This window comes from Haemaphysalis longicornis, unplaced genomic scaffold (genome assembly GCF_048455015.1).
Source record: "Haemaphysalis longicornis isolate Haplotype H1 unplaced genomic scaffold, Haemaphysalis longicornis Haplotype H1 scaffold_5, whole genome shotgun sequence".
In the NCBI taxonomy this organism is placed as follows: Eukaryota; Metazoa; Arthropoda; class Arachnida; order Ixodida; family Ixodidae; genus Haemaphysalis; species Haemaphysalis longicornis.
Window position 1 is genome coordinate 160,849,427 of NW_027526385.1, and position 26,750 is coordinate 160,876,176.

The window sequence follows — 26,750 nt, forward strand, 5'->3', positions numbered from 1 at the left end:
AGCTTCCTTTCTCTTGCTGTTTTCCAGGGCGAAAGTGTTAAACCTGCCTCGACAGATATACTTGAGGGACATCATCAACAACAAACACAAGAAATGCTTAATATTCAATTCATTGTGAACTGGGAACAATGGAGGACCCAGGTAATCGCGGAACTAACTACATGGTTAACGTCTTATGTCCGATTTGTTGGGAATTCGAACAAGTTTGCAAGGCTTCGCTCAGTTGTAGCCATTATTGATAAGAAATCAATGCGCACCTCGTTTAGCCTTCCTGCCCCCCCCCCCCCCCCCCTCCGCTCAGATTTAGAGACGGCAGTCAATCCTAGGCTGCCGAAGAACAAAAATTTTGGTTCCTTTCCCCCTTCTCCTCCTGCGCCCTCCACCTTACCATCTCTCTCTCCCTCTCTCTCTCTCTCTCTCTCTCTCTCTCTCTCTCTCTCTCTCTCTGTGTGTGTGTGTGTGTGTCTGTCTGTCTGTCTGTCTGTCTGTCTGCCACTCGATTCGACCGACCTTCAAAACAAGCTGAAGCTTCTTAAACACGAATTATACACAGACACAAATTACTAAAAGTGTGGCCATGGCTCAAAGGCGTCCACATATTCTACATAAAGGCGTCCACATAAGAAACCTCACGCATACTTCAAGCCAAGTATCAGTACATAACCGGAATTATTAGCGTTCTCCTCATCAGAATAGACATCGCATTGGTTTTCACGATAGCAAGCAAAAAAAAACAAAGAACAATGCGTTTAAAGCGGTGTCGAAGCGCGGTGCTATAAATGCAAACCCTCAAACAAAAGATCTCTCTCGAGCTGCACATAGACCGAAGAAATGAAAGGTCCCAACAGATAAAGCAGGAGCAGCGCGAAAACAGGAGAACTGAATTCAGTCCAGCTGTTGCACTCACCACGACATTGGCGATGAGGCAGAAAATGATACTCGGGAGGACTACAGTTTTGTTTTAGCGGACAAACATGCGACTGTCCGTTTCACTCACGTACAAGACATGTATAGACGGCAGGCCAGAATTCCACAATACGCACAAACTACGTAATTGTCATGCAGTTTTGCTCACAACGTAGCCTACAACGGCTCCGCTGTAATAAACTTCCGATACTCGCGTTTGCTCTCCCGGCTCGCCCATCCTTCGGAACGATGCCGGGACGGGACGGCCTGCAAGCCGATACAGCATTCCGAGTGTTCAAACACAAACCAGCGTCGTTCGGGGGAACGGGTTCAAGCGCGGTCGTCGATCGTTCGCCGTTCCAGGTTGAAAGAAGAAAGAAAAGCAAAAATCACCGAGGAAGCCCGATCAGGTCATCGGGGAGTGGTTGGTGGCGGCGGAGATGGTCGGCCGGCGGTGCGTTTCATTCCCCTCCCCCTCCCCTCCATTCACCCTCCCCCTCCACACTGTCAAAATGATAGGCCCCGAAGGCCGCCGGTATTCCAGGTAGTAAGCCCCCCTGAACACTCCTCCGTGGGAGTGCGCCGAATCGGCCGTTTTCAGGCTGCCTCGTCCATGGCGGCGGGGAAGCGCGCTACAATGGTGATGATGATAATGTTCTCGAACGTGATGGCGGCGCATTTATCGCAATCGTCTCCCCACAACCGTAGTCAGTGCATACTGGCACGCGGTAGGTTGGTCGGCAACCAGGAGAAACTATGTGTACATCGTTTTTTTGGATGGTTCCTATGACTGAGATTAGCTCTGACGTAGTAGCGTGGTACTAATCTATGCGCCATAGTCGTCTACACGACGGATGTTGTCGCATACGGTGCTGTAGCTAGCGCGTAGACGGTAGTACTGCATCGAAACGACTACCGTAGCTGCCCATTAGTCGATACGAAATCCGGTGGCGCAATAACGACTCGGAACAGGGGGTGAAGGGAGTTTTAGAAAAGTAGGGCAAACCTTACAAGAAAGATTGCTGTAACGAAAGGACTAAAGGAAATAACAGCAGCCGAAGCCACCCTCCGTCCACTTCAAGCGACTGCTGGCTACTACTACTACTTCTACTACTACTACTACTACTACTACTACTACTACTACTACTACTACTACTACTACTACTACTGCTAATGCTACTACTACTACTAATGCTACTACCACTACTACTACTAATGCTACTACTACTACTAGTACTACTACTATTACTACCACTACTTTTATTACTACTACTACTACCAGTACTACTACTACAACCACTACTAGTAGTAGTAGTAGTAGTACTAATATATCTTTACTGTTGTTCTTCAAGTTTTACCACTTGTTTCAAAGTTCCGAAAACGGCATGAAAAGTGAGACTTCTTTCCTTATTAACGAGAATCCGAACTTGGCGCTCTTCGAGGGCTCGAATGGCGTTATTAGAGCGGTGTAAGGGCAATCGGTCAGCTTTCTTTCGGTTGCAGCAATAAACTCGTACGCTATCCACTTTTAAAAAATCGCCACAAAAGCAAAGCGTACACGGAAGGCGGATCTGCTGCGACGAGCAAACCACACTTTGCCGCTCCGTTCTGGCGATAACTATAGCTTCCACAATGCTTCCAGACGCGAAGGAAAGCGTAAAGGTGTTTATCGGAACTGTTGCAAAGTCCCTTTAACTCTCAATCCGCGTCCCTCGGAAACCCCAAACGAAAGTTCTTAAAGGAGTGATTACGACAAAAAACAACTTTGTTTCATTTGAAAGAACTTTGTTTTGATAAATTACCCAGATACGCTTCAGCCATGGCCAAGGAAAGACGTTTTTTAGTGAAAAAACCCAATATTGCCATGCTTACCGACCCAACCCTTTCCGAGAGGACCGAACGAGCGGTGTTTACATGAGCACTAAAAGTCAAGAAACCGGTTTCAAAGGGCCATAAAGACAGTAAATGAATATGGTTCATTAATAAAGACTGCTTTTTACCGATAACACAGATTTTATCCGAAACCTCAAACAAATAATGGCTTCCCGCGGCCACTTTCAGGCGAAGCCGCTATGATGTCACAGAATCTTGTTCAATTGACGGGCGCCACAAAACAAGTCTGAGCAAGCGTAGTAAGGCCTGTAGTTCCATTTAATCGTATCACTCGAATGCTTAATTGCACTAAATAAATAAATTGCACTAAATAAATAATTGCACATTGTAGGATGTAATATTGTGAAGTGTATTTTGTGATGTATGTGATGTAGCATGTAAGTTGTAGAATGTAGTTTAGTGATGTATTCATTTTGTATCGGCTATGCATTTCTTCTTTACGCTTGACATGACGGTTGTTATGTCAGTTTTCTACCCCACCCCTGTAACGGCCCAGTCGGCCAACAGTACCTGGAAATAAATAAATAAACAAATAAAGTAAATAAATGCGCTGATAACTCTGTTTTCAGTGCTCCCTGTATTGCATCACTGCACACATCGCGTGACGTGAAATTTTAAAGCTTTTCCATGATCCCTTGACGTTTTCGCCTAAAGATGTCTTTCGTGGCTCGAATAGAGCTGATTGAGTTAGGAAAGGCTCATTATTTCAATTTCAATTGGTTACATTTTGAGTTCACGGCCCCATTAACTTAACTCGGCCAGAAGCTGCCGCGTTGACCTGAAGGGCGCTTATACTCGGGTGCAAGTTGAGGACGGCGACAGCTCATCTAGTGTATCACTCCGCCGAAGCGACGGACCCTGATTTCCACGCGCGCATTTTGAAACAAGATTGCAACATCGTCTTCTTTTTAACACCCATTGTCGTCGCTGCAGAAATTTATAACCAGATTAAATGCGAGAAGTCGCGGAAACGACTCGTGTCACGTTCGAAATACTCGCAGTAAGTCAGTACTTGCGCCGCGCGGAGTAACAGCCGGCTGCGGTGATGAGGCACAGAGGCCACTTCCGTTCTTAAGTTGTCCCCGAGTGCAGCCGCATCGGCCAGCCAAATATGAAATAATGAACCGCGAACCACCTACGCTTTAAAACGATGGCTTTTGTCCGGGGCAACGGCTAGAACTCGCCGAGTTCATCCGTGGGCCTGGCCTTTTTCGCATCCCGGACCCTCCCCCCGGTCGTCCGGCGGATTTCGAGCCAGTCACGGGGGATGCGATGCCAATAAAGCCTCTAATGGAGTCCCGGTGAGGCGGAAAGAACATTAGGGAAAATTGGTCGTGTACACAGTTCACGATAAGGGGCGCTCGCTGCAGGAGGCCTCTAAATGTGTGCAGGCCGCTCACGTGGGTGGGCTCTGCTGTAGACGCGCATAATGCCAAATGGGCGCCCACACGACCGATGGCAGAAGTCAAGAGGGCGGCCATATGATGACCACTGGAAGAGGTTAATGCGCGAAAGGTGATACCCGACCGCTGACGGAAAGAAAACAGGACCACGCTCGCTGCTGCTGCTCCCACCAAAAGCCAACGTGTACGCGCACAACGCCGTCGCCATTTTGTTTGTTTGTTTTCTACTGGTCCTTCCCTCCGCCCCCCCCCCCTTTTTTTTTCTCTCGATATGCGACGGAGAAGCAAAAACGAGGCTGTAAAGAGCACTTTGGACATGGCTCTGCGGTGAACCGAGATATGAACACAGAAGTGTTCTTCAGTTTTGTTTTGTTTTCGTTGGTCGGAGAAGAAAACGTATACCGTATTCACTCGAATACAAGGGTGCCATGAAGACAGAATGCAAGTTGGATTCTCAAAAAAGACAGCTTTGTTCCCATAACTTAGTGTAATAGGTAAAGAGTATCGGCACTGTTTTCTCCTATTCCTCCGTGCCGCCGTCATCACTGGTCAGTTCACATCACGTGACATTTGTTTACACCGCGCTGGTTCATGGCCGCCGGCATTTTGTTGTCTGTGCGTTTTAGCTGGTCAGCTGTGGTAGTCTTAGCATGCCATCCCTGCTCTGCGGCTGCACGCGACTGACGTCGTCAAATCGAAGATAACGCGCGCCGCAGCACGTAAGCTGCAGAAGTGTGTCCGAAGTTACTGTTTTGCTGCGTCTTTCGCACTGTTGTTTACAAACAACTCCGTCAAATTTAGCAGTGAAGCCGTAGACGCGGCAGTCTGGTAACACTGATAAATACCAAAATAGCCGCCGTAGCATACTTGCGTGTCTAAATGGTGCTACTCTGAAAAGCTTATTTAGTGATTCTATTCAAAACAATGATGTCAATTTTAACGAAAAATTTTGACAATTAAGCTAGATACTAAGCAAAACTGATGAAGCAGTGCCGATTCACCAGCTACTTTTCCGCCTTGTCTTCGTGACGTCACAGGAACTTGTGCGATTGACGTTCACCGACTAAGCCAGCGCCCAGAAAGACGACTCTCCTACAGTAGCGGTGCCTGTAGTTCCGCTTGGTCATTTTGCTTCAATACTAAAGAGCAGGTAATTCATTGATAGCTATGTATTTACGGCTCTCTCTATTGCACCACCGCTACCACGCCGTGTTTGCCGTGAAAATTGTAACTTGGCATTTTTCTGTTTAAACAGCTTCCTTCGGTGTTTGAGTATAGTTGAGTGGGTTTACAAAGGCTAGTTCTTTCAAACTAGAAAAAAAAGGTTGTATTTTGTCTTCTAGGCCCCTTCCTGTTTTTTTTTTTCTTGTCCACTGCAGTGAACGCGAAATCAAACGAGGGGCGAAGCGATGTGAGGAACTTGAAGGATTTGTTCACAAGTGACCTAGTTACGCTTTCACTATTAATACTGAATGCACATTCATGCTTGGCTTCTCCGCAAAACCTTTCCGCGCGACCATGTGACGCTAACCCTCAAGGTTTGTAAAAACGAAGGGTTCTGCCTGGTTGGCTTCCTTAACGTTAGCGCAGAGTTGAGCGGAAGGTTTTGAGGAGAAAGCCCTAGGTGTCTCATCACACGACAAAAAATTCGGGGCCATCTCCGCTAACGTGAAACCTGGGGAGGGGCGAAGCATGCAGTGTGCACGTGTATTCTTGACGCCTTGGCGTCGTTGCCCACGGAGCTGAAACCTTTGGGGTGTAGAGGTATACAGCTTTGCTGTAAAAGCCTCTTTGAAGCGCGAAGCGTTCTACAGCGGGGCATAAACGAGCGTCCCGGTGTTTTCGTTCCGTGACTATATGAGACGAAGATTACGACGACGACAGCAGACGCCAACAGCCCGAACCCATAAATGCTTTCGCCCCTAAAAGGACCCGTAGTTGGAGTCGTCGCCGTCTGCGACGTCAAAACGAGTGGTACGAAACATTGGTTTCGTGGGGAATTTGAGCCCGGGTCGTCATGAGCAGCAGTCAAGTTCTGTAATTACAGCTCTAACCCGACTCCAAGACAGACTGGAAGAAGAATTAGACTGATGCGGACGCCATGACAGGTTCACGGGATGTGCGCATGCGCGTGCGCGGAACGGGTGCCTCACGGGGTGATTGTGCACGGGAAAGCTGGAGCGTGAAGTGAGGACAATCTGCCTGTCCAACCAGTTGCCATTAAAAAGACGAAGAAAACGAAAACGAACAAAGAGACGGAAACACGATGATGTGACAAAGAAGTCTGATAATCGCTAGGCTTTCGCTTAAACGCACGCACGCAGACTTAGTTCCGGAGGAATTCGTTTTTTTTTTTTTTGTCCTTGAATCATTGAGACGATTTGGTACTAAGCAAAGATTCTTCAGCCTACGGGAGATGACGCATATTAGTTTTCTTCGTTACGGACAGCTTAGGGACGAGCTTTTCTTTATAAATAAATAAATAAATAAATAAATGAGAGAGAGGTGGAAGGAAGGAAAAGAAAAAGAATGGAAGACAGGAAGAAGGAAATAAAGAAAGTAAGGAAGGAAGAAATAAATGAATAAAAAACTAAAAGAGGGAAACAAACGAGAAACTAAGCGTACAGTCATAATGGCACCATTTATATGTGACGTCATTTTCCTTCCTCTTTGACCCCTTTGAAATTGCCTTGACCACACCCAACGAATCATCCTAACAGCCAGTACGACCAACGTCGACGCGATCACTTCCGGGAAGTCATCAGCATCGAAGTAGCGGAAATCTGAGCACGAAAGTGATTCACCGCACTTCGCCGCGATCGCTCGTTTGACGAACCGTGCAAACGTTGCCCGTAATGGGCAGCGAAAGGGATCGCCTATTGATTTTGACGAGCGACGACCACAATCAACGTTAATATCCCGTCAATAAAATAGCGGAGAAGAGAGGTAATCCTTGGCCCGTATTACGTTTGCCCCTTAAGCCTAACCTTAAGCGCACCGCAGAACGTTTTACAAGCTGATGTTTCCGGGGTGATTCGATTCGCCTTTTACTTTTTCTCGCAATCATTTACTGCACCCTTGAGGTAGGTGGCTGTAGCCCCTCGTGGCAAATAAAGTAGGTGTGAGAGAGAGAAGATGACATCGATTCGCGGCAACCTTGGCGTATGCGACTGAATCGCTCTGTCGTACAGGCCACCCGCATTTATCTTGATGCCTATAAGGCGGTTAATCCGCTCTGTCATCATATTGCTCTAGGCCAGCGCCGATATTAATGACATCTTAAGCACATGCGAATCTACTCTGGTAAGTTTAAGAGATACCGCGGAATCGCTGGCCACACCTGCGTAAACACGGACAGTGTTTGAGCGTGCGACCCAGGGTTAAAGATGACCACCAGGGGAAATACGAAACACTGAAGGTATGCTTTGAGAGGGCGGTCACGACATTTCAACCGAAGACTTTTATGTGAAGACGAACGCAGCCTAGAGTAAAAACTTGTAAGCACGCGTGTCCAAGGGCTTCGTAGATTTGTAACTGTGTAGGGTGAGTGTTAGCCTCAGGTCCTGAGGGGTAATTGCTGCACCGTTGAATTTACAAAAAAAAAAAAAATACACGCTAACCGACGCAGGACAGCGTGGAACCACTGAGGTAATAGCGTAACAGCCAATGCGGGAAGTACATCGAATTTGAAGCTATCTTATTCTAAGGCGTCGCCGCTTTTCTACTGTGATTTCTAATCGCCCCTTTCCCGCAGAAATCCAGCTTGCGACACAATGCGACACAAATATGCGACACAATTGTCATTTTGCAACCTAACGTCAGATGGCTGAAAGCCTGACGCCATCGATTGCTCATGTATTTAGAAGTAGCTGCAAGTCTTGAACATGGATAATGCACACGCTTACCGGCGCAAACCAACATATACCAACATACACACCATGCATACCAAGCATGGGCGCCGCGCAAACCGGGCGTCTGGCTTTAAAGGACCGGGTTTGGAATCCATGGACGGGTTTAGAACCCGGACCAAATGATCTCCAGTAGGGTGGCGACAGAGCTACGCAGCGAAGGCATCTGTGGAACTAACAGTCGGCCATCCTTGGAAATCATTGGAAACATAGCCTATGTAGCGTCACACAACGCCCATACATATGAGATCACGTCCTATATCTCATGTCGCACCACCCCACCCATGCAGCGTAGACAACGAATAACAGGTAATAACGGCTCTCTGGGTAGAATGATGTCACCTTGAAGACCTTTTGGGGTTCGAAAAAACCTTTCCGTCCTACGTCAGAGAAAGGAGAGGCTGGAGCCGACGTCGGCTCTTCATCCTGAGAAAGAGCGCAGCGTCCAACACCATGCAAAGCTCCTTGGTTTGTTTCGTTTTGCTTTTGCGGCTCGCTTCTCTGAACCCACGTCATCTGACGGGCCGCAGCCTGTGTCTAACGTTTATGACAGTGCAAACTTCAATTCATGTCTATTTCGAAGTGATTCAAACACCCCGTGTGCCCGTAATATTTTTCCGAAGCTTGACTGCATCACCGTATACGACTGACAGTTTTACCAAGAACGCACCTCCCGCAGCTTCGAAAAGAGAGGTCTGCAGCAGGTAACTGCGCCAGCTTGAGCCAAATTGGACGACGGCCGGACACGTGAGTATACATCGCCTCCGCTCTCTGGTCCTTGTCTCCTTGTCAGCATAATTAGGCTCGAATAATTTTTTTTTAATCTGACGCCCATTTCCCGGCTTATGCATTGCTTGCTGGTTGAATCACTCCTCGTCATCATGGTTGCTTGTAAGCTCTATGACGAAAGCCTGTCATGATGATCTCCCACCTGTGTACAACCAAACTCATTGTTGACCCTCGTCAGATTCATCTTACTGTATTGTATCTTATAGGTCCTCATATATCTTTCTACACGCTGCCTATTCCCTACAAGCAGCCAGTTCAACTCCACCTCGTACAGAATACCCCAGACTATGCTCAACGCTGGGTTCTTTCAGAAACCACGATCCTCGCTTTCGCCAGTGACACTTCCCTTTAAGGGGATAGTTAGGAGAGACTCTGTTGTGCAAAAAAAAAAAAACAGCTTCAATCTCTCTGTTGCTTTCCAACTGCCATCGACACCAGTGGGTAATCTTTCCTCGTTCTACCCCAAGACACCTACAGGAACCGATGCGGGGGCAGGTCCCTTATCCCAGCAAGGGCAAACGGCGGATCGGCCTCAATTAACGGGCGGCACGGCTGGAGTGCACCATCAGTCATGCACCGGCAGCGCCGACAGCGCGACCTTAAACGTATGCACGGACAACAACACGCGTTAGATCAGCTTGGTCGCCTATGCACAGCCCACCCTAACCAGCAACGCCAACAAGGGCGAGGACGGTCAAATAAACCAAGCAAGGAATCGACGCGCTATTCAGCCGCCAAGAGCAGGTTCTTTTCGAGGGTCGGATACACGGTAGCCGCGGCCACGCCCTACTCTCGAAACGGGAGCACAACAGCCGCCCGTGCAAGACCGCTTGATTGTGGCGTCTAGGTGTAAGCTTCTCTCGATCGCCTTTCCTGCATGCGCGTCGTAGAACGGCCATCGTACAAGAAGGTGCGCCGCGCAGCGTACATTTGGCGCCCACCGTTTGAAGCGCGCTACCTTTAAAAACGTCGCTCTCCGAACAGGCGCTACACTCCGCGAGGTCGAACACCTCTCCCCCGCGGCGAGCGATAAAGATTGCCCACCGATTTATCATCCTCGCCAAGCCTGCTCGGGAAGGCGTGCTTTACTGCGGCCGACGCGGGCACCCGGTGTCACACGGACGCCTTTTAGTCGCACCACTGGTGTAGGGCACAGGCAGCGACGTGTGTACGAGATTTCGGCGCACGTTAAAGATCCCCAGGTGGTCAAAATTAATCCGGAGCCCTCCACTACGGCGCGCCTCGTCGCCTGCGTTGCGTCGGCGCGTTAAAACGCTACGATCAATCAATCACAAGCAGCGCGGAGTGAGTTCGACGGTAAACGGAATGTGTTGTCTCGTCAACGGCGTTTTTATATGGTGCAGAGTATGTTGAAAACGCGAGAAAGAGACGATGCACCTAGCTTCCTAAAGTTGGCTTATTTGTGGAAAGACATTCTTCTAGGGGAAATATATGGAGGCTTATATCAAAGTACGAAGGGCCTAGTTCCTCGTAATAAATACCTCCATAAAACCCCAAGCACCCCTACAAAACGGAGGACACCTGGCCCCCTTTAAAGTTGGCTTCATTATTGTACAACAATGCGTTGCTTGGAAGACATTCTTCTGGACCAAGTGCGACGAGGCTGATATCGAACTATTGCAAATGCATCGCTGGGAACAATTCTTTCGCTGACATTGCAGGCCCTTTTGTATGGTAAGCTGAAGAGCCCATTGCATTTTGTCAATGCCATTTTGTTATGCGCCATAAGTGTGAAACATAGCGCGTTAAGTAGATACGCTAGACAATTTTTCCTCGTTGAGCCCACATATAATTTCTTTATAATTTAAAACGCTGCCAATATTCCGTGCTGGGCCACTGTAGAGTCAGCCCCTCTGTTACTGTGCAAATTTCCGCTACTATTTTAAGATCTGTGCTTCATCGAGGCGCTCTTTTGTTTCCCTGTTTCCTATCTTTTATAATCGCATTACATTTGAAATATGAACGCATGTGCCTGTTCCATTTTTCTGCTTTGTTTCCTTCCATTGTTCATTGCTCAATTATTCTTGCTTTTAATTCTTTTTCTTGTTTGCAACGAGTTCACCTCATTGATGTATTAATAAACAACTACTGCTTGGGACGCTCATGGGTTGCAGTATTGTATAAATAAATAAAATAAAGAAAGGGAACGAGCTTTTCGAAAGGTATTCGTGGCAAAAAAAAAAATGCGCAGCATAGGCTACGGAACAGACGCCTTCATCGTGTTCCGCGCTAGTTCTATTTCACGTGTAATTGTGCCATGCCGGAAATGAGCTATATCCTCGGCCTCCCCAATCGAAGTGTCCGACAGCTACGCCCTGTTGATCAGACAATAAATGTCGGGTCAGTTCGTTTCTGTAGCTCTCGCCATTTTGTTCAGGCTAAGCTCCCCATCAGAGAAAATATAAAGTGCAACATTTCACGAATTAGTTTTAATCACCGTGCTGGCTTTTCTTTCTTATGGAATGGGGTCGTCAAAATGCATAGTTTAGACCTCATGAGCCCGCCGCGGTGGCTGAGGCACTGAGCTGCTGAACCCAGGGACGCGGGTTCGATTCCCGGCCGCGGCGGCCGCTTTTCTAATGGAAGCGAAAAGCGAAAACGCCCGCCTGTTCGATATTTCGGCGCGCTTTCAAGATCCCCAGGTGGTTAACGTTAATCCGGAGATCTACACTACGGCGCGCCTCATCGCCTTTGTAGCGTTGGCGCGCTAAACCTTATAATAAATTTAAATCTCATAGTTGAAGCTCATGGTTTTTTAAAACTCATGGTTTCTGCTGCACAAGGAAAGACACTGGCCGAAAGCGATGAAGAGACAGGACCCCAGTGGAGTGGTTTTGAGCCGTGGTTCAGTGGCTCTGAGGCCCCGAGTCGCCATGGCTGTTTCTCTGTTGCGGGCGACAGACGAAAGCTCTGGAAGGCTGACATTTCAAAGATCTCCTAGGTCGAAATACATGCGCTACACTTCACACACGACGCGCTTCATAGCCAGAGCGCCGCCTTGTCAGTTGAAACGTCAGTTTTATGGACCTCGGTTTATCCGAAACAGCCCGGGACATTACCTCCACGAGTCAGGTATCTTCAATCACAACGTTCGCGTTCATAATTTCGCGTTTTACATGCCGCTAGCTGTACACGCGCGACAGGTTCTTCGCAAAGTTTGACAATGCACACACTCTTGTGTAAAGGCTGGCTTCTTCTAATCACTTGTGTAATTAATAGAATAAGGTATATTTAACTATCACTGATTAATAAAAATGTGTGAAAAATTACGAGCACACTCAAGAGCTCCTTGTGGTATAGTAAATACGAAAAGAATGCATTTCATGACATGGTTGCTAAAACGAGTAAACTTATACAAAGTATCCTGAATTAACAGCAAACAGTGTGAAGTTAGAGGGACACCCGGGCCATCTGTAATGTAGTAGACGCAAAGGCAAAAAAAAAAAAAAACTGGCCCGCGCAGGGGTCGAACCTACGACCTTCGCGTTATTAGCACGACGCTCTAACCGACCGAGCTAGCGGGCCAGACGAGCCTCTGAGGCTTCAAGGTTGGATATATCACCGTTGCCTGCTGCGACCCTCAACTGCGCAACTGAGCTATTGGTGCCGCTATTCCGGCTGCTCAACACTGCTTATAATTTCATTTCCGTTCTTGTTGTTCTATGCTTGAAGAAATAAACACGAAGAAACTTTGGACAAATCAGCCCGGCGTCCGGCCTCGTTTTGTTTTGACAATTTCACTCGCACTGGCTGTTTGTTCTTTTCCGGAGAGGAAATACTGCTTCGCTAAGTGCTTCCTTTGCTTAACAAGAAAACAAGATCGTCTACCTGTCTTGCCCATCCTTTTTATCGATCAAAATTATGCTTACTGTTGGCAAAAACAGCATTGCAGAGATATTCAGGTTTACAGTAAAACCGCGAGATCGAATTTAAATAGATATCTTAGCAGGCCGCCACCCGAGAAGTGCACTTATTGCTCGCGGGAGTGCTCGGCATATCTTAAAATTAAAAGGCGAGCCCCGCTCAAACCGGCCCCACGGGAGCCTCTGAGGAAAGGGAAAGGGGGGGGGGGGGGGGGGGGCGATCTGGGCTTCCGAGCGAAGGGGACCAGAAACAGCCGTTATACTTGGTGCCCGCGCAACATCCGCTTTGAAGGATTGATTGATTGATTGATTGATTGATTGATTGATTGATTGATTGATTGATTGATTGATTGATTGATTGATTGATTGATTGTGGGGTTTAACGCGCCGTAGTTACAGTTGGGCCGTAGCTAGTGGAGGGCTCCGTCCGTATTAATTCTCACCACCTAGGGATCTTTAACGTTCGCCGAAAGCTTGGCACACGTGCGTTTTATGCAGAAATGCATTATAGTCGGGGGTTGTCGTGCGTCCCGTGGCCGGCGTCCGCAGCGCGTCTGATGATGATTGTGGCATGATGCTCCTAGGGATTGGCCAACCAAACAATCCATCATGAGATAGCTTCGCGTTCAACCACCATCGTCATCTTCCCGTAGGGGAACCGCTGAAGAAGAAGCAAGAGAAGAAGACAAAGCTGCGAAGAGGATGATGATGATGAAACAACATTTATTGAGCCCAAAAGATTTGGTGGTGCCCACAGGCACCAGACGGGGGTGGTTCCCTATTCACGGGACCCATATGTCGCCAACAACTCCTGGCCCCTGGCCACCAGGGCTAGCTGGGTCGGCAGGGCGGGGCTGGACAGCAAGGTCTCCCATCGCTCAAGGAGTAGGGGTGGGGAAGTGGAGGTAGGATAGGGGGGTGTAGGGGAGGGAGTGGGGGGAACTGGACTCTTGAGGAACGTGCATTCCCCCATGACGTGCGACAGTGTGCCTTCGGTCTGCTTGCAGAAAGGACAGGTGGCGTCGTGTAACTCGGGAAACATTCGATGGAGCAGGGTTGGGTGCGCGAGTGACCCCGCCTGCACTCTGCGCAGGATCGTTTGCTGTTGCCTGGTTAGAGAGCGGTGCGGTTCGGGTAAGGTGCGCCGTTCTTCCCTGTACGCTCGAGTAATCTCTCTGTAGCTTGTCATTGGGCTCGGGGTGTCCGCATCATCGCGCGACTCGGTGGCTGCCCGGAGCGTCATTTCGCGGGCGTGGTAGTCGGCGATGGTGTTGCCTGCTACCCCCGAGTGAGCTGGGACCCACACGAGTTCAACGGCTCGTCCCGGTGTCACCTTCTTGTTCAAAATCGCAAATGCCGCGGAGGAAACGCATCCCCTTCGGTAGTTGCCGTACGCAGTCTTGGAGTCCGTGACCACGGCCTCGACGTCCGGTTGAACGAGCGCCAGAGCCACAGCCACTTCTTCTGCCGTCACGGGATCTCTCGTCTTCGTCGACGCTGTGACGATCAGTCGGTCGTGTGTCGTAACGACTGCCGCCGCCCGGTCGCTGCCTTTCCTAAGCGAGGCGTCCGCGTATAGAACCCGGGGATTCTCCTCCAGCTGTCGGGCCAGGGCCTTGGCCCGCGCATCGCGCCTCCCGTCATCCTTACCCGGGGTCATGTTCCGGGGTAGGGGCTTGGTTTCGATTGCCTCCTTCCACCTCTCGGGTAGGGGCGCCGTCGTGGGTATCGGTTCTATCCGCCATCCCAGCTTGCGAAGGACGGCGCGTCCGTGTTCTGTTCTACTGAGTCTGACGCGTTGATTAGAGAGGTGAGCTTCCACCAGCTCGTCCACTGTGTTGTGGACGCCCATGTCCTGCAGTCGTCGGGTCGACGAGTATATGGGAACGCCCAGAGCTTGTTTCGTTGCCTTGCGAATGAGCGTGTCGAGGGTGTTTCTCTGCGTCCTCGTCAGTTGGAGATACGGGACCGAGTAAGTGACCCTCGAAACGACAAACGCCCGCACCAGACGGATGGCGTCGTCCTCTTTGAGGCCTCTGTTTCTGTTAGACACCCGGCGTAACATGCCGAGTACCTGTTCCGTGGTGGTTTTGATTTTAACGACGGCGGCGTCCGGTTTCCCGTTGTTCTGCAGCAGCAGGCCCAGTATCCTACACTGCTGCGTCGGCTTAATCTCTATGCCGTCGATTCTGACCGTGATGGCCGGCTGGGGCGCCTTCTTGGGTCTTCCCGGCTGTATGAGTAAAAGTTCTGATTTGTGCGGTGCGCAGCTCAACCCGCACGACTTCGCGTACTCGTGCACGGTCGTGGCCGCACGCTGCAAGGAATCCTCGATCCAGCCGTCGGACCCGGCCTTCGCCGTCCACACCGTGATGTCGTCGGCGTAAAGGGCGTGGTCAATGCCGTCTATTTGTTCGAGTAAGTGAGGTGGGCTGCGTGAGTTTTGGCTACCGTTACGGTACTCGGCCGGCGCATCTTCCCGATCTGAACCCGGTCGAAGAGCGGCGCAGCGCGCCTCGACTCCCCTTCATGAGCATCAGGCGGCTGACTCGAGGCAACGGGCAGTTTGGAATCAAGGGACAGGCGGTGAACGTGCCCATCGACGTATCGAAGGTTGTGCGGTGCCTTCCTCGCATGGTACCCGAGGACGTTGCGTTGGACGTTCACATCAAGCGGAGGCTGATGAGTCCGGCAACGTACAAGCGCGGGTTGGTGAAGCGCGGCAACATCCTGGCTTGGCTGAAGCACCTGGAACACACCCCGCTGTATCGCGCCATCAACGTTCGGGTCGATTGGAGTCGGCTCGATCACTTCGATGACGGCGGCGAACGAGAGGAACCGCAGGAAGACGACGTCGATGATGCTGACGGTGAGTTCGAAACGATTCCCGACGACTTTGACGTGAACGATCCTCTGCAGTTGGCGGTTGCGCTCAACGCGGTCTCGAAGACGCTTCTCTATAACGAAGCGGAAATGACGGGTGTGGGAAAAGAAAAAAAATAAATGATTACGTTCACACTCTCGCCTCTCTCTTCGCCATTAATCGCATCACACTCATCGGTGCACCCAATGCACATCTGCATCCTCACAATCCCCCTCGGGGAGGTGCGGGGGAATTTTTTTGCTTTTCAGCTCCATCAGAAGAGCAGCCACCGCGGCCGGGATCGAACCCACGTCCTTGGGCTCAGCACGACGACGTTTTTTTTTTGTTTTTTTTTTTTATAGAACGAGTCCAACACCGCGAAAAAGGAATGGTTCACTGTGTTTTAAATTAAGCTGAATCAGAATGCTACATGGCTACAGTAAATGGCGTCTGACGATCCTGCTATTCCTTTTTTTTTTTGTTTCCTCTGTAGCCTCTCCCCGTCAGGGTGTCATCTTTATCTCGGTTACTTTGCCATGTGAGTAACAGGGCCGACGAAACTTGTTTCGAATAAAACTGATTCGTAAGACATTTCTGAACTCTTGCTACTGTATTACCTTTTTCCCTTGTCCCGCCCCCCCCCCCCCCCTTTTTTTTTGCTCGTAGCCACCCACCATAGATGACCGACAACCATCCCTCTTTCCTTTGTTCCCATTCTCTGGAACAAATAAACGTTTATTCCTCCTTTCCTCTCCTCCTCCTCCGCCTCCGTAGCTTACCTTAACTGATCTGGGATGATAACAAAAGTTTGGAATAATTTGCCTATAGATATAAACATTGCTAATAACTTTTAAAAACGTATTACTAATCCAACATCGCATGAAATTTCTTTCTTTTTATTCTGTTGAGCATTGCGCAATTCATTAGGTTATTCTTTGCTGTACGAATTCAATATCTGGATGTTCTTGCATAATGTTTGCTGCTGTATTTAAATATATCTAATGGGCCTAAACTATCTTGTTGTATATTTTTTGCAGAGTTGATAATAAATAAATAAGTAAATAAATGAATAAATAAATAAATAAATAAATAAATAAATAAATAAATAAATAAATAAATAAATAAATATCTCATCCGCAGCCACAAATATCGAAATCACAGTTAATCGATTAACTTCCCCGATCTTAAACTCGTCCATGCGCGAGGTATACCACTACAAGTGCTACAAGCCTGGGTGGCTTTCATAAAGCTCGCCCGACTGACGCAGCCAGCGCCATTGCGCCCACACTGGTGCCCGCAACCGGGACGACCGGTCGGTCACGGACGTCGCCCTATCTGCCTGTGTGTTTACTCGCGCACAGGTCAAGGCGTGCCCGGTGCAGTTATAAACCCGCAAGCTGTGGACAACCTTCCGTGATTTCCCCCGTGCGACCTCGCCGCGACGGCGCTGGCGTGGTCAAAGGAGAAACTGCAAGCGTGACCTCGGGCCGCGAACGAGGGTTTTCTTGCGTGTTTCAAGCAAGCGAAAAGAGGAGGAAAATGAGAGGAGGTAAAGCGCATCCTTGCGGAACTCCCAATAATTTCCAAAACCACGGAAATTGGCAAATATTGCGGACTGGAACAGCCGCACCATGATTAAACATTTGACCCTTGAATGGAAAGGGGATGGTATACCTGAGGTTACTGTGTTCAACCCAAATCATTCCAAGCGGGCATCCCCAGAAACCGCTTCACTGCTCTTTTAGGGCTCAATCCAACAGTGGCCGTAGTGTGCTCGTTGGCGGAATTGCACTTCAAAGTTCAATGATCATACGACCGTGCTGAAACCGTCTAATTAATTCCCTAACGGTGCCACCCCGAACCTCACACGCATGCCGCATACTAACGTCGGTAACACACACGCGCACTTTTTGAAAACGACGGACTTGCACAAGACTGTTGCCTAAAGACTCTAAGGAAACTCACAAAACTGCAATGTCTAGTGTCCTGACGCTGGGCATATCTCTCTACGCTCTGCCCTTACTTTAGCCTTTGTTTGAAGTGAAGCTTTATATGGCAAGGCGAAAGCGGTCCTGTACACGCAAAAAGTTTTTCCTCGGAACCCGATATCATGTCTGAAAGAAACAGTATTGGAGAGAAGAAGTAACGGAAAGAGATTGGCTGTGTTTAAGCACAGATCAAGCGATAACGGCGGCGAGGGGCGGCGGGCAGGTCGGGCAGATCAGCGTCAATATGGTAAGATAAGGGCCACACGTTACTTTGAAGTTGGGAGGCCAAGCGTGTCACTCTTCAGAGGAGCAGACAGCTCCTCTGATAGTGCCTGGAAAGAAAAAAAATACTACAACCATGCAACGTATAATCAAAAGAGGCTAATGAACCATTTAAGGAGTAATACATGCGTAAAGAGCGGCCGCACGTCAAAGCCTCGCTGGTTAAATATCTCTCTGTATACAGTGTGCAAGGATGCATTTTTTCTGCTTTCTTTTTTTTTTCCCCATTTTCCCCGTTTCCCACGAGTAGGATCGCAATCTGTAGGACATAGCCTGGTCAACACTGCTGCCTCTTTTTTACCCCTTTCCTCGTTTTCTGCTCGCTGAGCTCATAATGTGCTGGCATCTTCTTTTCAACGGACGCCCTGCGGAGTGCGACCAAGAGCGGTAATTCCGCTAAGTAATCCTCCCGTCCAAACCGGGCGCGCGCCGAGGCTGCACAGTTGTCCCTGCCGGCTGCTTCTAAGCGCCATTACCGAGGCATCCCGGGGCGCTCGGGAAAAAGCGACGCTCGTCGGTACGGAGATAAGCGAAGAGGATTAAGCGTAGACACGCGTGTCGAACAGTGGGGCTTCGCGATAACGAGGGCGAAAAGAAACAAACGCTAGCCGGAAATCCGAGCAACAAACACGGCCGGTTCGCCCGCTGACCCGGTGAAACCGGCGTGGCACTCGGCTAGTAAGCCCGCTAGTGACAGCGGGGTGCCCGCTCTATCTTATCGCGCCGCCGCCCGAGAGGAGCACTTATTGCTTGCGGACGTGCTCGGAATATCTTGAAACGGGAGCCCCGCTCAAACCGGCCCTGCACGAGCGATGGCAGAACGCTAATTTTGCGAATGAAGGGGGGAGTGAAAAAAGCCGCTATACTTGGCGCCCGTGGAACATTCGCTTTCCAGGAATTCGAAGCTAATATTGGGGATCACCTGCTGTAAATTTAAAATATGAATGTTTGTACTCATGCCTGTCCGACCAGCTTCGACTGGTGGAGCGGGCTGTAGCGCCTGGCAAAGCATATGGGGTCCTAGACTGAGGAGTCCACCTTCTGAAGACTCCAAGTTTGGTACACAGCAAAGATGTCTATCAGCTCAGTGGCTAAGGCGTTGTTGCTGAGCGTGAGGACAGGGGTTCGATGCCCGACCGCGGCGGCCGCTTTTCTGATGGAGGCGAAAAGCAAAAACGCCCATGTGTACGGGATTCGGCGCACGTTAAAGATTGAAAATGGCAGCATCTCCACTCCGTGGATGATGGCGAGGATGCGGAGTACGGGGGCTCCAAATGACATCCAAGTTGCGCCCCGACCGTCATTCGATTTGAGCCGTGAGTTGCACCTTGATTATCCCTAAATGAAACTGCAACTCACGGCTCAAATCGAATTCCGCTCGATTTTCGCTTGATGGTGGTGTGCGCGTGGATGGACGCGGACGGACATTTGGAGGTGCTAAGGTACTCCGCACCGTTACAAGCGAGGGAGTAAGCCGTTTGACTTTCGGGTACTAACTCACGGTCTTAACCCAACGGGTAAGGCGACTGACACTAACTCTATCTGGTCTACCAGACACAGGCTCGGATCCTGCTGGTGCCTCTGTGATTTTTTGCGATTGTGAATGCTATGCGCACGGACGCGGGCGAATATTGATTGTGCGGTCCTAAGCTACTCCGCACCTAAAATAGAGCGCGACTTGGACAACGACACAAATGAAGAACGACGGAGCAAGCGCTCATTCATTCTTCGTTTGTGTCGTTCTGAAAGTCGCGCTCTGTTTTCCAATCATAATGCACCCACCACCTTGCCCAACAGCTGTGTTTAATGACGTCAAAGATCCCCAGGTGGTCAAAATTAATCCGGAGTCCTCCACTACGGCGCGCCTCATTGCCTGCTTTGCGTCGGCACGTTAAAACCTACAGTCAATCAATCAAAGATGTTTATCTTCCTCCTACTCATTATCCTTTACTCACAACCCTTGGTGGGGTTCTATATCACGTGGTTTAATGGACGTGTTCTGAACCTCCCGGGGCGATGTAACGCCCGCCGAAACCTTGTACACAACGGTGCTTTCGTTTTTTTGATTGCGTGAGCACTAGACGGGGAATGTCAACAAAACATGTGCGTCTGTCTGGAAACAGGGCAAGATACAGAAGAGCATCGAAGGAGAGAGTGGAGAGAGCTGCTTCCAAGAAAGGAGAGAGCTGCATTCGCAACGCTGCCAACGTTACCAGGGTGACGGTCTTGGGTAGGGATCGGTGCCTCGGCGCAAGAAAGTCTTTAATATGTGTTTCATGTCCACGCAGACACTGAGTGACGAGCTGACGCACGGGCCGAACTCTCCCTCGGAAGTCGCGTTCCCACACCGCACAGGACACAAAAATAGAGAGTTTCAGCACTCCGTATGATCCGTCCTTTCCGTTCGTAAAGTTTTTACCAGGACGGGACTGCGCCTGCGCGTGCGGGCACGGCGAGGAGGACACCCTCCACCTTAACGAATGCGCGCGCATGGCGAGGGCCGGCCCGCGGAACTAATCCACCCTATGGTAACGAATAAGAAAGTGTCCTGTCGGGTTCCGGTCAACACGGTACGAACGAAGAGGACGGAACAGACGCAGTGCTAAAGCTCTCTAATATGGAAGCTGAACCTGTGGGCAAATGGCTTTCTAGAGAGACACGAGCCGTGAGACAGGTTCGTATGCGTTGTAGGAACTACTCGCCGAGTGACTACTTGGGAAGTTCCGTACCTATAAGGGGAACCGCAGCACAAGGCCGTGGCAGATGTATCTATGCGTTTCCACATCCGAAGTGGGGATGTGCCATTTATGACCAGGCCTGTGATAGACAGGCCGCACTTTCTTCAGGGCCCTCCTCGCAAAAGAGAGATCATTTTCAAATTACTCCCAAAATCCACAATATGGTATTTTAACGCGTCAAGTCTACACCAGGTTATTAGCCGAGCCGTAGCGGATGGCTCCGCATTAGCTTACGGACCACCCGTGATTATTGAACGCGCACCGAAATTTCGACATATGGGCGTTTTCGTTTGTCTCTTCCGAAACTCATTTCGAGACTGAAATAAGAGAGGACGCCTGTATCCTTAGCGCCTTTTTTTTCAAATCGGCGTACCTTGACACCACGCCTAGCAGATGATTTTGATTAAAACGATAACTTTGAAGATATAGTATGCGGCCAAGACGCAGAGTCGCTAGTCCACGTACACAACTGAAGGGCGTATCCCTACGCCACCGACAACTGTGCTGCAGTAATCGGAGGCCGCAGGAAACAACGACCTAGAATGACATTTTAGGCCGCGTCGTCTGACCGTGGAACCGTAATTACGTTACGGGAGGAAGCCGCCTGGAGCGACACACCAGCCTTGGGCGGGCCAGACGGCGGTCGACCCGCGACATCCCAGGGCTGAATCGGGCCCTTTGAAGAAGTGCCTTTACACGGGGGCCAGGATTAGTGCGCACTGCTCACACCCCCACCGGGGACAACAACCGCCTTCGTCGTCTGGCTTCCGTGTGTGAGCTTCTTTGTCCCTCCTAATTTTTCTCCTCGTGGTACAGAGGAGGACGGTGCAGCCGAGGTGGTGTTGAGCAGAGACGCGCCAGCTGACCTACGCCCGTGTCCCCCCCCCCTCCCCCCCCACCAACCGTCGCTTCCCCATTTACAGATACAAGAAGACGAAACACAACCTTGCTAAATTTAAAAGAATCAGTCTCTGTAAGCTCAGCTACCCTCCAGCCGTGAAAGACATTTTTTTCCACAAAAAGGAATCAAGGAATCTTGAAGAAATTTCAAATTCCGCGCTGCAGTGATGTAATATGGGCAGCGGTGACGTAATAAGGGCCACCACTAAAATGCATAACCACCGTTGAGTTGACTATGCGTTAGCATCAAAGCGATATTACCAAACGGAAGTAGAGGCTCCATGCACTGCAATCGTCCAGTCATGTTTCTCGCCGCGGTGGTTTTTGCCAGCCTATAGCGCAAACCAAATTCTGTGACGTCATGGAAAATACTTCATCAGAGTGGTTTTTTGGGCGACTTGGTCATTCATCGTGTAAGTAAGCGCAAAATGAACAAGGACGAACGAAGTGAACGGGACACGGCGCTACTATCAATTTGCGCGAGAGTTGATAGCGCCGTGTCCCGTTCACTTCGTTCGTCCATGTTCATTTTGCGCTTACATACTTACACGTCATGGAAAAGTTGCCGGAAAATGACTAAGCAGTCACCACTGCTCGCTTTAATCCCCTATTATTTGTTCGAGGTTCGCGATAAAATGGGCACCATTGTTATCGGAGGACGGACCAGTCTTTTTAATGAACGAAACTTGTGTTTTGTATTCATGGCCCCGTCGAAGCATTTAAAGCAAAGTTTTCCATGGCTGGGATTCCGAGCATTTTGGTTCTGCGAAGCGAACTTTATCGAGAGAGCGAGGGAGAGAGGGCTATATAATGAGAACTGATGAGGTCAGCCCTGCTAGGGACAAGGCTCGCTACACCAGAGGAAGGGGGGGGGGGGGGTGACTACGATGATGAGTGGTGAATATTAGACATTGGGGGTATGGCAGGAAGAAGACAAACAAGAAACGTTAAAAACGAGAAACAAGAGAATGCTGCTCGTAGAGTCCGGACATAAAAAATACAATTGAAAAGGACATCATTAATGTAAACGCTGAAGCAAAATGCAAACTACACGGCGCAAAAAAAATAACAACACCAACCTACGAACAATGAATAGGTGAACACCACAACGCGAAAGAGTACATATCATGAGATACTTGCGCTGTGTGTGATGATCTGGAGAGATTTGTCTAGTTCAGAGTCTCGTAGGAACCGGAGCAGAACTTTTGTACCCAGGGTACTGTCAGTACCCAGCACTATCTGCTCAGCAGGAAACGGCTGTAACTTTCGTATTATCAAAACTTTCAAAAAAAGAAAACAATTGTATGAGAATTGACCGCTACGACGAATGTATCACTACGCGGAGGTTCATATACTTCTTCATAGTGAGGTTGTAAACGTTACAGAATTAAAGTGTACTGTGAATACACGGCCGTCTACGGAGGGAGTATGTTTATAGAAAATGGCTGTGACTCGTCTTTTATGAAAACTATCTCACCAAAGACTATGCGAAAATTAGCACCTAAGACGACTCTATAATTACAGCTAATGATATTACTTGCCGTAATAACTTAGTTTATAATAAATGAGTTCCTATACCTTTGCTCAAAATTTTGTGTCATCTCTGCGTACTGTGCTGCAAAGCATCGTTGGTCATCCATTTTCACGCTGAGGAATGGCTCGTGCATTTTAAAGATAATATTGATTGATTGATTGATTGATTGATTGATTGATTGATTGATTGATTGATTGATTGATTGATTGATTGATTGATTGATTGATTGATTGATTGATTGATCGATAACGTGGTTTTGAGGCGCACAGGCGATGAGGCGCGGCGTAGTGGAGGGCTCCGGATTAATTTTGACCATCTGGGGATCTTTACTGTACGCCAAAATCTCGAACACACGGGCGTTTTCGCTTATTGCCTCCATCATAAAAACGGCCGCCGCGGCCGGGAATCGAACCCGCGTTTTCGTGCTCAGCAGCACAACGTGGAGACAGTAGTTTTTTCTCTACTGAGCACAAAAATTTTGGTCTGTCTCTATGTATGTCCCTGAATTCCGCCTCCCGGTCAACTTGCCACATAAAATTATTGAACGAGGTGTTTATATTGCCAAGACATTTCCAAAGTATTCAACGTGGCAGCATACGCATGTTCTCTGCCATTGTCCACGCTACGCATAACCTGGAGAACAATTAGCGAGAATATTGGCCCGTTTGGGCTGTCGTGTGGTGTCGGAGGAAGTACTGCTGGGACCTTGGCCAGACGCGCAGCGTTCCCACAAGGCATTTAAAGCGGTGCCGACATTTCTGCGCAGCAGCGGCCTCTCAGCGATATTGTAGTTCAGGCCCGTCCGGCTTAACTTTAACACATGCACAGTATCGGTACAGGCGTCTTCTATGCATAGCCATTTATTTATTTCTCCGCCATCTTCATCTCTCTAGCCCTCTATCCACGCGCTTTCCTCCCCTTTCCCTTGCCACTCTCAGAATAGCTGGCCGGATACGCTACCATCAGGCCGACCTTTCTGTGTTTTTTTTTTTCATTTCAATGAAGTTCTCTCTCTCTCTCTCTCTCTCTCTCTCTCTCTCTCTCTCTCTCTCTCTCTCTCTCTCTCTCTACTTGGTGACACTGTTCACCAAAAATAACAAAATCAAGACATTAAACATACTTGAGGCTAAGCGTAAATACATAACTCATAGTAGGACTGTTCTTGTAATTAAAAGTAGACGTGGTCGTACATTTTGTGACAGCAAACCAAACAAAAATCCTGCTGAAACCAATTTTGGGAGTAGAAAATACAAAAAAGGGCTCGCGCCCGATCCTCGTGATCACTGCTCGGGCACCAAGGAGAAAGTAACAAAAAGTGACATCAGGTGGCGCGGCAGCAGTGGCAACGCGGGAAAATTGAATTGAATTCAGCAAACCTGTATTGTGTTTTTCGTGGGAGGACCGAGGCAGGTAGGGAAGAGCGTGAAAGATGAGCGAGGGAGAGAAAAGAGGCATTTACAGGTCAGGGGCGGCAGACATTTCGGCGAGATTTTCAGTTGCGTAAGTAGATACGCGCCCTTTTTTTCTTTTTTTTTTTTTTCCTCCTATAACTCCACACGCCTTCCGGTCACCACGTTCTCGTGGTACCGTCTTCCGAGGGCCGTTTTTTCGGATGTCCCTAACGAGATCAGCGCGTCTCCACGTGTCGAGACGCCAAGCGCTGTGGCGTGCCGGAGACAATTTGCCGTGCTATCCCCCGAGATGCGTGGTATTCCTGTGCGAAAATTCTCGGGAGGAAACTGATGCAGTCTTGCTCAAGGTCGCGACCACTTTGTTGTTGCGTGCGCCCAGTTCGCGTGTCGTGAATGGTGTGCACAGGTTGGCTCGCTCTTTATTTATTTTTGGTTAAACGTCCTCTCTTCTTTAGGGCAAGGACAATGGTAGTGCTGTCTGATTTAGGGGCGAATCACTTTAAGGCCGAGGCTTGTCCGGCGCCCGCCGTCACCGTGCAAATATACACATCTGTGAACAAAAGGTTCACAACAGGTTAACAAGAACAAAACAAAAGGTTCACAAAAGGTTAGAGAGACACAGAAAGAGGGAGAGAGAGCTCCAGGATAGCCGTGCTGCGCATGCGCGAGGAGCATTGGGTTGCATTCGATTGGATCGGATTGGAAATCGTTTCTCTCACGGGGGATTTACGGTGAGAACTATCCCCAGTGCTTGATTCACTTATGCGTAATTTTTTTTTTTATTCCGCTAGTGCCTACTATAGCTAAGTGTTCCCTTTTGGGTGTTTTTAGTATACGCTTTCTATTTACGATGTAGTTGAGTGAGGATTCTTCTTTTATTCGCGTTTCCATGAGGTTCCGTCCTTTGAGGCCTTTGTTCAGGTGCATTAGAACGGTAAACGGAAGGAGTGGTTCACGAATTTCAGCCGATTTTCAGGCGATGTTGCTTTGCGTAACTTGCAACAAGCCCGGAGTCTTTTTATATTTTGTTCTAGTTTTCGGAGGACTGTCACTCAGTGGCTACGACGTTGTGCTGCTGAGCCCAAGGACCCGGGTTCGATTACCGGCCGCGGCGGCGGCTTTCCTGCTGGAGGCGAAAAGCGAAACCGCCTGTGCGTACGAGATTTCGGCGCACGTTAAAGATCTCCAGGTGGTAAAAATTGATCAGGAGCCCTCCAATATGGTGCGCGTCATAGCCTAGATTAAAGCTTCGGCACGTTAAACCCACAATCAATCAATCAATCAATCAATCAATCAATCAATCAATCAATCGGATGACAGCCACTAACTGACATATTGTAGTCAATACAGGGACATGTAGTTTGATGTTTATATATTACACACACATGTTTAACACTGTTTTTACACTCATACATAGCGTACCCTTAGTGAGCATTTGTGTCTAGTGCATAATATCTCGACTTGTAGCGGAACTTGGTGCGAGAAGGTGAAAAGAATCCCGCAAATTTTCAGTTTTAAGTGCTTCTTGGTTGTGTTTGTCTTTACTTATGTTGCGTTTGTTATTTTGGGACAAATCGCTCAGCTATAGAGTTGAGTTATAGGCGGCTACACCTTGAATGTTGCTTTGCACCAATATATGTGAGCTGTAGGTGCTTTGACATGTTTTCGTAACGGTTAGTTGTTTGTTAGTACCGAGAACGCACAGCGTGAAAGAAATAGGAAGAAACGCGAGCCCTGGATGGGTAATTGTGTGCTCGCCAGATTCCACGAGGGTTAGCAACGCTTGGTGGCGGGCTAGTAAGTAGATAGTTCAACATCGTTTGCATCGCTGTGCTGCCAGGTGTAACAAAATGAACTGGAAAGGCACAGTCCTTATGTCATTTATGTGTACTTTCCAGTCCGTTTTCTGTTTTACCCAGCGCCATCCCACAAGTGATTGTAAGCCCTGGAAATGCCTTTCAACACGTCATCAAGCCTGTTTCGCTTCTGCTATGCAATAATCCCATTCATTTTTAACTAATATAAGTTTACATTTCCGCCGGCGATAAGCATTTCGCAAAAGTGTCTTGCTAATAAGCGTTCGCCGTCGCACGTAGCGGTTGTGGAATGGTTTATTACGTAACAGCTTTTTACATGAGAGACCACAAAAAAAAAAAGATTTAAAAGAAACATTTCTCTATTTTGAAAGTTTTTTTTTTTTTTTCGCCGTTTATGGCATGGTTACGAATAACGTTTAATGGAGCCGAAAAA

The 26,750-nt window shown here is 48.8% G+C and overlaps 1 protein-coding gene and 1 non-coding gene across 2 annotated transcripts in view; both read right to left on the bottom strand.

The window, feature by feature from the left end:
- Positions 1–26,750, bottom strand: part of Dachs (unconventional myosin-IXb-like dachs) — a 158,235-nt gene that overhangs the window by 109,422 nt on the left and 22,063 nt on the right. The gene's annotated exons all lie outside the window — the stretch shown is intronic.
- Positions 12,372–12,445, bottom strand: Trnai-aau (transfer RNA isoleucine (anticodon AAU)). The gene has a single exon. It is a non-coding gene; the product is annotated as a tRNA-Ile (tRNA).